At 36.4% G+C, this 14,009-nt stretch overlaps 1 pseudogene across 1 annotated transcript; it reads right to left on the minus strand.

Annotated features, from left to right (window-relative positions):
• Nucleotides 1-11,740: 11,740 nt before the first annotated feature.
• LOC103332368 (protein LEAD-SENSITIVE 1-like) lies at nt 11,741-13,511 on the minus strand (annotated as a pseudogene). Its single transcript, XR_016124676.1, has 2 exons — nt 13,405-13,511; nt 11,741-12,283 (listed from the first exon to the last, which is right to left on the minus strand). The product of XR_016124676.1 is annotated as a protein LEAD-SENSITIVE 1-like (transcript).
• Nucleotides 13,512-14,009: the final 498 nt, after the last annotated feature.

Below are 14,009 nucleotides of genomic sequence, written 5' to 3' on the forward strand. Positions count from 1 at the left end.
GGTATTACTTTTAACGACGGTGATTGAGTCGTGGAATATTGAGTTTACGTCGTATGGTGAAAAATCCGACGTGGTTTCTCTTTTAAACGACGTTTTGTTTACACGTGAGTCGTTTATTATTATTTACAACGTCGTTAGTTACTTAACCCCGCCGTGGTTTGTTGTTGATATAAGAATATTTTATTATTTTTAATTCAAAATTTTAAAAATAAATTTAAAATAAATTCAAAAAATTCAACTTCAACTCCTATGAAGTCATTGATATATTTTCTTCCCCCTAAAACCCAAAAAAATGCAGTTTGTGTAATAAAAGTTTAAAATGACCAACCTAAATAAAATTGTTTTGATGAGTCATAGCATCACTTATATAGTTTGATGGTTTAGGATTTAGGGTTTGGGGATTAGGGTTGTTATTTATTAGGGTTTATGGTTAAAGTATAATTTTTGGGGTTTAGGGTTTATGTTTGTTATTTATTAGGATGTAAAACCATAAACAATTTTATAAAATTAAATTTTACAAATATATAATTTATGGTTTTAAAGTTTAGGGTATTAATTTTAACGACGGTGATTGAGTCGTGGAATATTGAGTTTACGTCGTATGGTGAAAAATCCGACGTGGTTTCTCTTTTAAACGACGTTTTGTTTACACGTGAGTCGTTTATTATTATTTACAACGTCGTTAGTTACTTAACCCCGCCGTGGTTTTTCATAGTTTTAACGCCTTTTTTGATTTTGCGTGGTACATAGTTTTACCACGACGTCCTTAATGTAATAAGCGTCATGTTTAATGTTAAATTTTAACGACGCGTGTTTTTTCGGTCGATGTTTTAAAAAGCGCGCTTTCTTAAAATATTCGCGGGACCTAAAATTTTCAGATTTGGCTCTTATTTTTATACTTCTAACCCTGAACCCTAAAATTTTCAGATTTCGCGCAACATAACATTTCGCTCTCTCACTTCATCTCTAATTCAAAGTTGGGCCAGGCTGTGTCAAATCCAATTTGGTCATAATCTATGAGCTCTGCCAACCTGTAAGTACAAACCCTCTCTTCCCCTTGTAAATTCATTGAATGATATATTACGTTGTTTTGTTAAAGGGTTTTAGGTATATGTTTTTCTGTTAATAATGTTGTTGGAGGTATGGGTTCATGGATTTTCTGTTTAATGTTTTCTTGATCACTCTGTTATGCTGAATTGGGAATGGATTTCATTTTGTCGGATCTTTTAATCACTCTCTGTTATGTTGAATTGGGAATGGATTTATTGTTTTCATGCTTAGTATATGTTGGTTTCTTGCTTGGTTTCTTGTCTATGTTGTGTTCTTAATAGGGTTTGGGATCTTGAAAACAAACTGGATATGGGCGCATTTTCGAGGCATCTGACGTGGTTTTACTTTAAACCGTCGTTTTATTCTATACACGCGGTGTTATTTAACTACCGTCGTGGTTATAATTAGACGACGTAAAATCCGTCGTCTATATATGTCAAATACGTCTGTTTTTGTTTAAAAACCGTCGTCTCTGTTGTATATTACTTGCTATTAGACTTTATATAATCTGCTATAGTGATGGTCATTGCTTGTCTTTTCACTTTATTATATATAATAGGGTATAGTGTCGGAGATGGATAAGTCATGGATGCACTCGGATAGAAGATCGAAGGCATATGAGTTAGGGGTGGAAGCATTTTTGAACTTTTCTGTAGAAAATCTTCTAACTACCACACATATCCGTTGTCCATGTGTTAAATGTGTTAATTTGAAATTGTTTGGGGTTGGAATTATAAGGATCACTTATACTTTAATGGAGTTGACCAAAGCTATAAGAATTGAACATTTCACGGAGAACAGGAAGCGACTACTAATGCTAGTAGAAATGTTGAAGATGATGACCATAGTAGGTGCAGTTTTGTGTCTGAAGAAATAGAGATGGATGATAATGATTTTGGTGATTTTGGATCTGATCCTTATGAGTTTGCCAATGTGATTGGGGATGGAGATCAACCATTGTACAGTTGTAGAAAGTACACGAAGTTATCGGCATTAGTGAAGTTGTATAATTTGAAGGCAAAATATGGGATGAGTGATGTACATTTCTGAATTATTGATACTTCAAAGGCGATTTGCTTCGAAGGAAATACAATACCGGCCTCTATGTATGAGGCAAAAAGACTTTGTGTGCATTGGGGCTGAGTTATGAGAAAATGCACGCATGCCCCAATGATTGCATCTTGTATAGGAAGGAGTATGAGATTTAACTCATTGTCCTAATTGTGGTATCTCAAGGTGGAAGGAAGGCAAAGATTCAATCTTGAAAGAGGGTGTGCCAGAATGTGGTGTGATATTTTCCTCCAATTCCAAGGTTTAAAAGGATGTTTCGATCACATGAGACCGCTAAGAGTTTGACTTGGCATCTGCTAGAAAATCAATTGGCGGTTATATGTCTCATCCAGTGGATTCCCGTCTGAAACTTCTTGTTTGCCCGTTCTTGGTTTACTCCTATGATGGAAGGGCAAAGTTCCCCACTGCCTTGAGAACCATAAACTGGTCAACAAGTCAGCTTTCTTTGGTGTGCTTGAGCGTGCCACTGCTAGCAAAATTTCTAGCAGACTTGGTTTGGAATGGATAACTTGCGTCCCAAGTTACTGATTTCTGCAAACAAACGATTGTGAATTTGGGTGAGGAATATCTCCCAAGTAAGTTCTTTTCCTGCCTCAGAGGTGAGGACTTTAACAATTTATCTCAGTATAAGGAGGTTGCCTTGGCCAGAATGGTTTGATGGGATTTAAATTGTTCTTTAGGCGGAACGCCTTTTACAAAAAATATATATATAACATGAATGCTTATATTAGAGGAAGATGAAGGGACAGCCGGGCTTTATTTCTGTCGAGATAGAAGGTTACAGTGGGGATTTGGAGATACAGGCTGGTTTGGGGGCTGGACTAGACTGCATTGACAACCTTGGCTGCTAGGCTTCAACTTGTAAATCGATACCAAAGGCTGATTAAGCGAGCTTTGATGTACCTCAAGCTTTTGTGAAGCTTGAGTGGGCGTAATGCAATCTTCTTAATCTGCAGGCGGGGTAGCCCGGTTTTGAGGGCTTGGTGGGCGAGCGCCGTGAATTTTGTAGAGGTTTTCCATACTTGGAGGAAACTCAAACTCGCTGTCTTGGTTTCTTTGAACCAAATTTGTAGCGTAAGAAATCTCGTTTTGAATGACTTGTTTCTTAAATCTGGATTTTGTGGATCCTGATCTGGGCTGGTTTCACTTGAAATTCAAGTGGGCTTGTTGGTTGATTTTGAACTTGTCTGCTGACGGTTTTCTTTGTGTAGGATCTTTGTTTGATTGGGTGATGATTTTTGTGTGTTGATGTGTTGTTGTGTTGTTGTGTCCTTTTACCCTGTTCACTCCTTCTTGTATTTATAGTAAAACTGTTTCTTTTCTGGAGTAGGGTGATTGTGTTTATTTATTGGGCGGCAAAGATATCTCCCCCCTTTTTCTTTTTTTAATGGAAGGAAAGAAAATAGGATTTCTTCAGTTTTGGCAGATAGGCTCTCAAATAGGCAATCACTTCCCTGATTTTCTTGAAAAGGAACCTAATCTCTTTCCCAATTTCAACTGCCCCTTGTGAGATTTTACCCGTGATGGTTAGTTTGACTCCTTTTCTACAGCTCCCTGCTTTCCTGCTTATCCCTCTTTGAGATTGTAACTTGCCTATCTCCTTGGGAGAATTACCTTCTCTGGAAAAGACAGAAGAAAAATCTCTGAATATACATATATATATGTAAGAGGATTTGATCTTGATTTTGAGAATCAACTTGATGTCATGAACCATTCAATCACTTCTTCTATGACATTGCCATTTGACTTTTCTTTATCCCAGAGATGTCACGTGGGATTGTTCCTATTTCAGGCTCCCTCTTCCTATTATATTGGGCTGTGAGGCCCAAATTGGCCTTGTTTGCTCTGATGAGCCTTGGTGGTCTCTTACAGTTTTGGGCTTCCATCTTTCTTTGATTTTTTGCACTTTATTCGGGCCTAATTTTATTTGGGTTGGGTGTGTCAATTTTTGGCCCAAACAACTTCTTGATGATAAATGGCGAGTTTGGCAATGAGTCGAGAAACTTGAGATTGGCTCTTTCATCGATGGATTCAATCCCCACGATTCTCTAAGTAGCGTATATAGTTCTTTGGCAGTTATCTTAGTTACATATAATCTCCCTCCATGGTTTGTGCATGAAACGAAAGTTCATGATGTTGACCTTATTGATTTCCGGTCCTAAACAACCCGGAAATGATATAGACATCTACTTGGAGCCTTTGATTGATGATTTAAAATCTTTGTGGGATGGGATTGGAGGAGTGTATGATGCACATAATGGAGAATACTTTACACTCAGAGCTGCATTAATGTGGACAATTAATGATTTCTCCGCCTATGGAAACTTATCTGGTTGTGTTGTTAAAGGATATAAAGCTTGTCCAATATGCGGCGATGATACACCTAGTCACAGGTTGAAAAATGGCCACAAAATTTGTTACATTGGGCATAGAAAATGGTTACCGATCAATCATCCATATAGGAGGCAACGTGCAGCTTTTAATGGGAAACCTGAATATGGCACGCCTCCTGAGCCATTAACCGAGAAGAAGTGCTGCATATGGTTGAAGATGGTGACAAAGTTTGTTAGAAGAAGAAATCAATATTCTTTGATCTCGAGTATTGGAAATACCTTCCTGTGAGGCATGTCCTAGATGTTATGCACATTGAGAAGAATGTTTGCGATAGTATCATTGGTACATTCTGGAGATCCCTGGAAAAAATAAAGATGGGATTGCTGATCGATTAGATTTATTGAACATGGGGGTCAAAACTGATTTGCAACCGAGTATGGAGAAAGACATACTCGTTTGCCTCCCGGGCCTTGGAATTTGTCAAGAGCAGAGAAGAGAGAGGTTTGCAATTCTTTCTATGGTATGAAGGTCCCTGAAGGTTATTCTTCAAATATAAAAAATCTTGTATCTTTACAAGATTCAAGACTTCTTGGCCTTAAATCACATGATTGTCATACCTTAATGCAACAATTGCTCCCTGTGGCAATTCGTTCTGTTTTGGAGAAGCCTGCAAGGTATGCAATAACTCGTTTGTGCTTCTTCTTCAATGCTATATGTGCAAAGACTGTTGATGTTTCCAAGCTAGATAAGTTGGAAGAAGATGTAGTAGTTACTTTGTGTTTGCTTGAGAAGTACTTTCCCCCTTCATTCTTTGATATCATGGTTCATCTAGTAGTACATCTTGTCGAGAAGTCTGTGTGGGCCAGTATATTTTAGATGGATGTATCTGTTTGAAAGATATATGAAAGTGCTAAAGGGGTATGTTCAGAATCGTACTCGTCCCGAAGGTTGCATTGCTTGAGCGGTATATAGCTGAAGAAGCTGTAGAGTTTTGTACCGAGCATTTATCGATGTTAGTACAGTTGGAGTGCCTTCAAGCCAAAAGATGGGAGTTTCAAAGCCATTATCAGGTTGCACAGTGAGCGTAGTTGATCGGGACCTGTTGAACCAAGCACATCTATATGTCTTGGAGAATACGGAGGAAGTCCTACCTTATATCGAGTACGTATGAGTTTTATTCTTTAAGTTTCCATTTTAAATTATTTCTTATGTTTATCTTATATGTTTGGGACCGTAATACTTGAATTTTGTGTGTCATGTAGGCAACATATAATCCACATCCAGACCGCTTATCCAAAATTTAGAAAGAGAACAAAGTGGCTGCAGGATAAGCACAATAGCACTTTCATTCAATGGCTACGCTTCAAGGTATATGTTATTGAATAACATATTGGACTTTTAATTTTCTTCTTTCTATGTTAGATTGAATTAAGTTATGATTAATTTGCAGGTTCAAAGTGAACTTAATGAGGAAGACAATCATGGCGTATCAGAAAATTTAAGGTGGCTAGCAATTTGGTCCAAACATGGCAGTGCCATTATATAGGAGCTATCTCATTAAAGGTATTAAATTCAACATCAAGGCACAAGATGATGTGCGGACAACTCAAAATAGTGGAGTTTATTTACTTGCACATACTATGCAAGTTGCTAGTGCCAAGGATAAAAACCCAATTCTCTCAAATATGAGTTTCTATGGTGTCATTCAAGAAATTTGGGACCTTGACTACCAAAAGTTTTCAATCCCAGTCTTTAGGTGTGATTGGATTGATAATACTTCTGGTCTTGTAGTGGACGAACTTGGATTTACCCTTGTAGATTTGAGTAAAATTGGACATAGGAATGACCAATTTGTTTTGGCTTCTCAAGTCAAACAAGTATTTTTGTTGTGACCCAATGCATCGTGGTTGGTCGGTAGTGTTATCAATGCCTAATAGAGAATATAATGATGTTATTGGTGATGATGTCTTAGGTGATGTGAGAATTGAGTGTGAGCCATTTACTAGGGGGATGCCAAATGTTGACACATTTGATGAAGTGGTGGTTGAGTTAGGGAGTCAAAATATTGAGATGGGTGTGAAGATATATGGGTTGAATGATGCTTTTAATTGGCAGTGTATGACATTAATTTTGTAATATATTGTAATGTGATTTCTTCACTTTCATTATACAGGTTTTGGCCACAAAACAATCAGTACAAAATTACGGTTCCAGATTACAAAACACGACGGTTTTGATAAAAATGTGAAAAACAAGCGTCTGTTCTAATAAATAACGACGTTTTGGAGCATTCAACGACCGCAATATATTTACCGACGTCTTAAAGCAAAGTAACAATGAAGAACCACGACGCTATTGTGAAACAGTAATCCAGGATAACACGTCGGACAAGCATAAAGAACCGCCATGTAATTCAAAATAACACGACTCCAATCCCATAACACCGACGTCTAAAAGACGAGAACTTTAACCTGAACGTTACAAAAGACGACGTCGTCATGAATTTACCACGTCGCATGTTCTTTCATAAACGAAGTGGAAAAGGATGAATTCACGACGGTATTTGAAGTCCATTAAATTTGTCGACGTTAAGATTTATGAATTAGACGACGTTAATTTTTTTAATGAAGACGTATAAATTATTAAACACGACGGTCTTTTTCATGGTACCGACGTTGTATATAGACGACAACGTTCGTCCTTATAAATTACTGTGTCGTAATTAATGACCCCATCATTTTTTCCACGTCGTTTATTTTCAAAATATGACGTATAAATTCTGTAATACGGCTCTCATTTATTTGGAACCGACGTTGTTTATTCATTTCAACGTCGTCTAAGTAAATACATACGTCGTAATTAATGAACCTGACATCTATTTCCACGTCATAATTCGTAGAAAAATCGAAGTGGAAAATATATTTTACGACGGTATTTGAAGTCCATTAAACTTGTCGACGTTAAGATATATGAATTAGACGACGTCAATTTTTTAAATGAAGACGTATAAATTATTAAAGACGACAGTCTTTTTAATGGTGACGACGTTGTATATAGACTACAACGTCGTCATTATAAATTACTGTGTCGTAATTAATGACACCATCTTTCATCTTTTTTCACGTCGTTTATTTTCAAAATATGACGTATAAATTCTGTAATACGGCTATCATTTATTTGGAACCGACGTTATTTATCAAATTCAACGTCGTCTCTGTAAATATATGCGTCGTAAGTAATGACCCTGACATATATTTCCACGTCATAATTCATAGAAAAATTGAAGTGGAAAATTTATTTTACGACGGTTGTGGGAAATGTTGTGACGTAGTAGGTGTCAATAACGTCGTCTATTATGATTGTAAAGACGTCGTATTTATATTTGTCATCTGTTTCCTTTTTAACGACGTTTTTTTTGTTGGAGTTGGTCGTCTATTCTCATCATCGACTGTTTTTTATGTCTTTTTGCAGCACAAAGACGTCGGTTTTTATTTTTTGATGACATTTTTTGTTTTAACAACGACGGTTATTCACCGTCATGGTTTTGTTATGGAAAAGATGTCGGTGGATTCCACGACCATTTGAAAACAGAATACACGATGGTGAATTCCCGTCGTGGTTTTCCTTTTTTGTAGTAGTGGTTGGTCAGCCAGAATGATTGGATGATGCCTTGACGTTCTTCCTTGCTTCCTAACCCTTTCAAATCTTGGAACCTTGAAGGATGGAGGAGGATGGGATTGTGTGGCGGCCCTCTTCTTCTCCTTTCTTTTTTCTATTTTTTCGACTCAAAAATAAGCTCTCCTTTGGCACAGAAGCCACCTTTTCTTTTCTTTTTTTAATTTTTTCCCAAAAAAGTTTTGTTGCTCCTTGTATTCTCCACGTTTTCGAAACCCTACATATTTTTTATTCAAACATATAAACCCATGGGAAATAGGAATATTCCTCATTGGCCCAATTTATGTGATTTGGGCCTCAAAACTTGGACTTTAGAAAAGATTGCAGATTCCCGTGCAGCCCGAACTACCTGTACTAAAACCACCATAACTTCCTCTAGAAAAATGATATTCACGAACCGTAAAATTCCCCAGAAAATGGACATCCATAAATTTCCAAGAATATGTGGCTCAGCTTCTGGTTCTTCCTGAGTCAGTACAGTATAATCCGTGAACTTGACTGATCTGCAGAGGCCTTTCAAACTCAACTTTATATTTTTAGCTCCTTTTCCACCATTTGCTTGTGATTACCTAAAAAAGTAATAAAAGAATGTAAAACCTTTATAAAAGAGTAAAACAAAGGTGTAGACATGGAGAAATATCATAGATAAATGTCGAATTTATGAGCACATCAAATTCCCCAAACGTAAATCTTTGCTTGTCCTCAAGCAAAACAAAGAAAAGAAAGAAAAATAAAATAAAACTAAACTAACACTATTCTTTTTTAACAACACCCATAGAGAATCACTAATGTACATGACTAAAGCAACATTTTTACAATAATATGCATAGCTCTAAAACTTTTCTCAAATGATAGCACAACTCAAATACATAACATGTGTGGAGTGTGTGATAGCCAACCATCAATATAATTCATCAAAATCAAAATAGGGCACATTCAAACTTATTTCAACTCCTCACAAGGGATGCTCTCATACTTTTCACTCACTCATATTTTATGGTTTCAAATGTTTCACTGAAGTGATCTCATGAAAACACCCCGCCATATGCTCGCTTGTCCACCAAATCTCCACTATCAATGTCACACAACTTCTTGGATCAAAGAGGTCTTTATTTAGGCCGTAATGGGGCTGAGGGTTAAGGTAAGCAAGAACTGAAAGGTATGGAAAATACAAAGTCTAAGGAACTGGGGGAAGAGGGAGGTGTCTATGGTGGTGGTCATGGGGGAAAGAGGAAGAAAAGAAATGCTAGGGGGGCGGCTATATATATTAGTCCCCTTGTATTGAGGGATCACTCAAATAATTTTATTTGAGGGACACCCTTTAGGGTCCCCTCCTAATTTTTTTTCCACCATCCAAACTATCTATTTTTAAAGTTTACATTCATAGATCATCCTTGCAAAAAATTAGACAAATCAGAAACTATTTTGACATCCAATTGTGTCCTACAAAATCAATTAACATGGTGCTTCAAGAAAGTACTAAAATTTCAATAACTCAATTAGACGTTTGGATGAAAGTTGACGGTAGGGAGAAAAGTGGGTCAGCAAACTTTAATCAAGGGATGAAAGTGGGTCATTTTGAGTTTGAGGGGGCAAAGTGGGATTTGACCGAAGTTTCAAGGGGCATTTAGTGTAATTAAGCCTAAATACATAGACATTTTTCACATTCTTTCATTCTTTTCCATGATATTGCATTAATTGAATTGAAGAGTTTGTTGGAGCAAAAGTTATTCAAGTAGCAAATAAACATTTTCAAATTGTCACATAGGCAAATAAACTTCAATTTGAAAAGTTTAATTTGTTACTACTATTAGAGATGCTTTTATGTTGATACCAAATATGAACTGGGCCTGCCAAAGAGAGCCCAATAACAAAGCATCGCCACTTAAGGAGGTAGACGATCTCAAAAGGCCAAATACAAGCCCCAAAACCTCTTATCCCAGCCTAAGGATGCCTATAGAAAAAAGAAGGTTGACGAGGCCCATCAATACCCATGTGGTCGGCCTTAAGGACAACGTGTGGACCAAATCGCCTACAACGCGGTCGGGCCTTAATTGCAATTGTAAAATATAATAGTGATTAATTTGTTTGTGAATATGCTGTGTCTTCAATTGGTGTCTTCATGAGAAAAAGAGGAGTAATGGATGAATGATGATTTTAGTTTATGGAAAATGCTAGGCATACCATATTTATTTACCACATCTTGTTCCACCTTTATAATAGGGTTTTTAGGTTGAATGGTCCGTGAACTTTTACCTAGTTCACATTTTGGTCCTTCCATTTCCAAAATCGTTCATGTGGTCCTTTAACTTCAGTCTCGTTAGGACAAATGGTCCCACTGTCAGTATTCTAAATTTTTTCATTAAATTTAGGAGTAAATAGGTCTTATCAGGTTGGTTTTATTTCCCCCATTGTGAAATTCACCTTCTCTGTGAAACAACAACCATAAAGAACCCTAAATTCCAATCCCCTTCCTCTTTATAAGCTGGTGTTTCTCATATTGGTAGAGTAAATGTTGAAATCGTCAATTTTGGAAGCTTGGAAAGCAGATTAGTTCATAGCCATCAAACAATTTTCCAATGAGAGGAAGAGGACTACCATATGAAAGGTGTTTTGTAATTGTTTTGGGTTCATCCATGATTGAACTATGTTGTGACTACTCTGGATTCTTAGGAAAAAGATTAAGTGTCTTTTGCACTTTGGGATGCCTTCTATGATTGAACCATCTTTGTCATATTTTGGGGATGTATTAAACATGTCATATGATTTCACTTTTGTAGAAAAGGCTCTATCTATGAACATTTGAAATTGTAGTGAATGCAAGTTTGATTCATTTGCATATCATTGAAGGTTGCTCTACTATTTCATGTGTGCATTTCATTGCCTTAATGTTTGAGATATATCACTTTCCGTTATTCCAACTAATATGCTCTCAAAGTTTCCAAAATTGATGATTTTAACATTTACTCAACCAATATGATAAGCACCAGCTTATAAAGAGGAAGGGGATTGCAATTTAGGGTCTTTTTAGGGCTGTTGTTTTGGAGGGAAGATGAGTTTCACAATTGGGGGAAGGGAATAAAACCAACCTGAAAAAACCCATTTACCCTTAAATTTAACGAAAAATTGTTAGAACTAACGGTGGGACCATTTGTCCAACGAAACTGAAGTTAAAGGACCAAGGAAATGATTTTGGAAATTGAGGGACCAAAATGCGAATCAGGTCAAAGTTCATGGACCTTTCAACCAAAAAACTCAGTGTGGTAAACCTAGCATTACCCATAGTTTATATATACTAAAGAGAATGGCACATTTGATGACGATTTCTTCATCAACAAGTGAGGGAAATTAAAATTGACATGCAAATGACCCATTAGTGTAGACTGTAGTGGTTTGGAGTAATTGCTCCCTCATGCAAGCTCCTATATTCAAGTCTTAGCATCCATATTGTGTGTGAGTTTAGCATATATATATATATATATATATATAAAGATACTTAATGACATTATACTATACCATACCTAAGATGCTTTCAAAACATAAAGTGCACAAGTACAATTGTAATTAATTAATTGCATAGAAAATACAAGAAACTATTTTGAGCACACAATCAAACAACAATTTTCACAACATAACATAGAGAATCACTAAGACGACTTGGAAGAAAAAAGAGAAAGAACCATGGCAGTCTTGGAAGTAGATGAGGATGGAGTATCGGTTTTAAGGAAATAGCTGCAATACCCATTGCCTTGAGAGCCTGCTCGCTCACGCGCTTACTGTTTGCAATAACGGCAAAGTTTTCGCAGTTGTTATCAAGCACGTCATAGTCACCAAACCCCTTCCCGTGAACCTCATCTTCGTTGAAAATCTTGGTGGCAAGATCTACAGTTTCCTCATTTGAATAGCAACACTCAGTACTACAAGTTCCTTTCTGTTTGAATTTGAAGTGGAGTGGAGAGACCCCGTATTCGAAGAGAAGCAGGTGGTGGTCTTTTAGGAAGCAATCGATGCAGTTCTCAGCACTCCCGTTTCGTGTTTGGGTCATGCCCGCACTTTCCACATGGAGACTCTCTCGATGAGCTACTAATTTTTGGATCATTTGGATCTTTTGTTGCATTGAAATGAATCACCAAACCATCCCCAACATATATACCTGCGTGCAATGGCAGACCCAAGAATTTCTCATAGAAGGGGCAATATTCGATTGAAGATTACTAGTAATGTTTCGTAACTTTATAATTAAAAAAATACAGAGAGAGCCACATAAAAAAAATATATATATATTATAAAAAAAACATATTATAAAAAAATAGAAATAAAAAATCAGAAGAAAAAAATATTAAAAGGAGAGAAAAAAAAACACAGACCTTGAGATTTGGGTCTGTTGGCTTCTTCAATTCAATTTAGGACTCTCTTTATATTAAATTATTAATAATATTGTACTTTGGCATTGGGTTTTTATCCACAGGATATAAGGCCTTATCCTTATTTTTTTTCATTGCCTTGGTCCAAAACGAGTCGTTTTGGCCAGGGACTTTAAAAAAATGCATATGGTGTCTTTGTGCAGCAACAACACAACACCACAGCAAACAAAAAGCAATTTCACAGAGGCATTTCTTCAAGCAGATTGTGGGCACTTCTATGGCAGAGCTGAGGGGCAAATTCCACAACCTCCATAGCTCTTTCCGGAGAGGAGGTGCATATGCACCTCCTTGCGCCTCTGTAGGTCCGCCTCTGCCTGCGTGCATGCATAGCACCATCCACATGCTATATTATATAATCTTATAAATACAATTTATATATAATTTTCTGTAAATAACTATCCATCTGATCGGTAACAAATAAAAATATGACTTTTAGAAAACACACACACACACACACGCACATATATATCCTTTTTATTGAGGGATTTTTCAAATAATTTTATTTGAGGGAAACTATCTATGGTCCCCTACAATTTTTTTTTTCTAATGATCCAAACCATCTATTTTTTAGGTCTTCATTCATAGATCATCCTTACAAAAAATTAGATAAATCAGAAACTGTTTAGACATCTAATTGTGTTATACAAAATCAATGAACACGGTACTTCAAGAAAGTACTAACATTTCAATAACTCAATTGAGTGGTCAAATGATATCGGATTCAAATGATTTTTTTTGCAGAGATGATCTTTGAATGAATATCTACAACAAGAGTATCCCTCAAATAAGTTTATTTAATAAATCCCTCAACAAAAGCTTATCCTATACATACACACATATATATACTCACCATGGTGGGAATATGTATGCCAGTGTCTATAAGCATAGATGTGATCTCCTGGGCGGAGCTCCTCCCTAGAAATCCTGTTTGAAATAATTCCCATCTCGCTTCTTGAGACTAATCTAACACTCAACCTAAGTGTGGTTGCATGGACTTATATAGCATTATATCTGTCGAATTGTGTGGTTCATATTTAGAACGACTTTAGACTTAAAAGAAAAGTCTTACTAACCTACGATTAGAAACTGCGTTACACACCAACGTACAATTTGTCAAGACGGCTAAAGACCAAGACGCAAACAATACCATGTTGGTCAGTTAATTATTTTATTTATTTATTTCTTTCTAATTTCTTGTATTTGGAATAAAGAGAAGGTCAAATTTGGAAATTTTGACGTTCTTTCGGACAATGAAGTTATGGAGGGGATACAAAAGTATTCTAATTGGACAACATACCACAGCTTTACAACAAAGGGAAACTTGGTCGTTGGGGTGACTTAGCATATTTAATGCGTCATAATGGTGAATTAAGATAATTTTCCAGAGACCATGAAACCAACTCAAAAAATTGTGATAATTAATTTATGAATGATCAACAATCAAATTGTTGGTTA

This window comes from Prunus mume, linkage group LG1 (genome assembly GCF_029339155.1).
Source record: "Prunus mume cultivar Tortuosa linkage group LG1, ASM2933915v1, whole genome shotgun sequence".
Taxonomy (NCBI): domain Eukaryota; kingdom Viridiplantae; phylum Streptophyta; class Magnoliopsida; order Rosales; family Rosaceae; genus Prunus; species Prunus mume.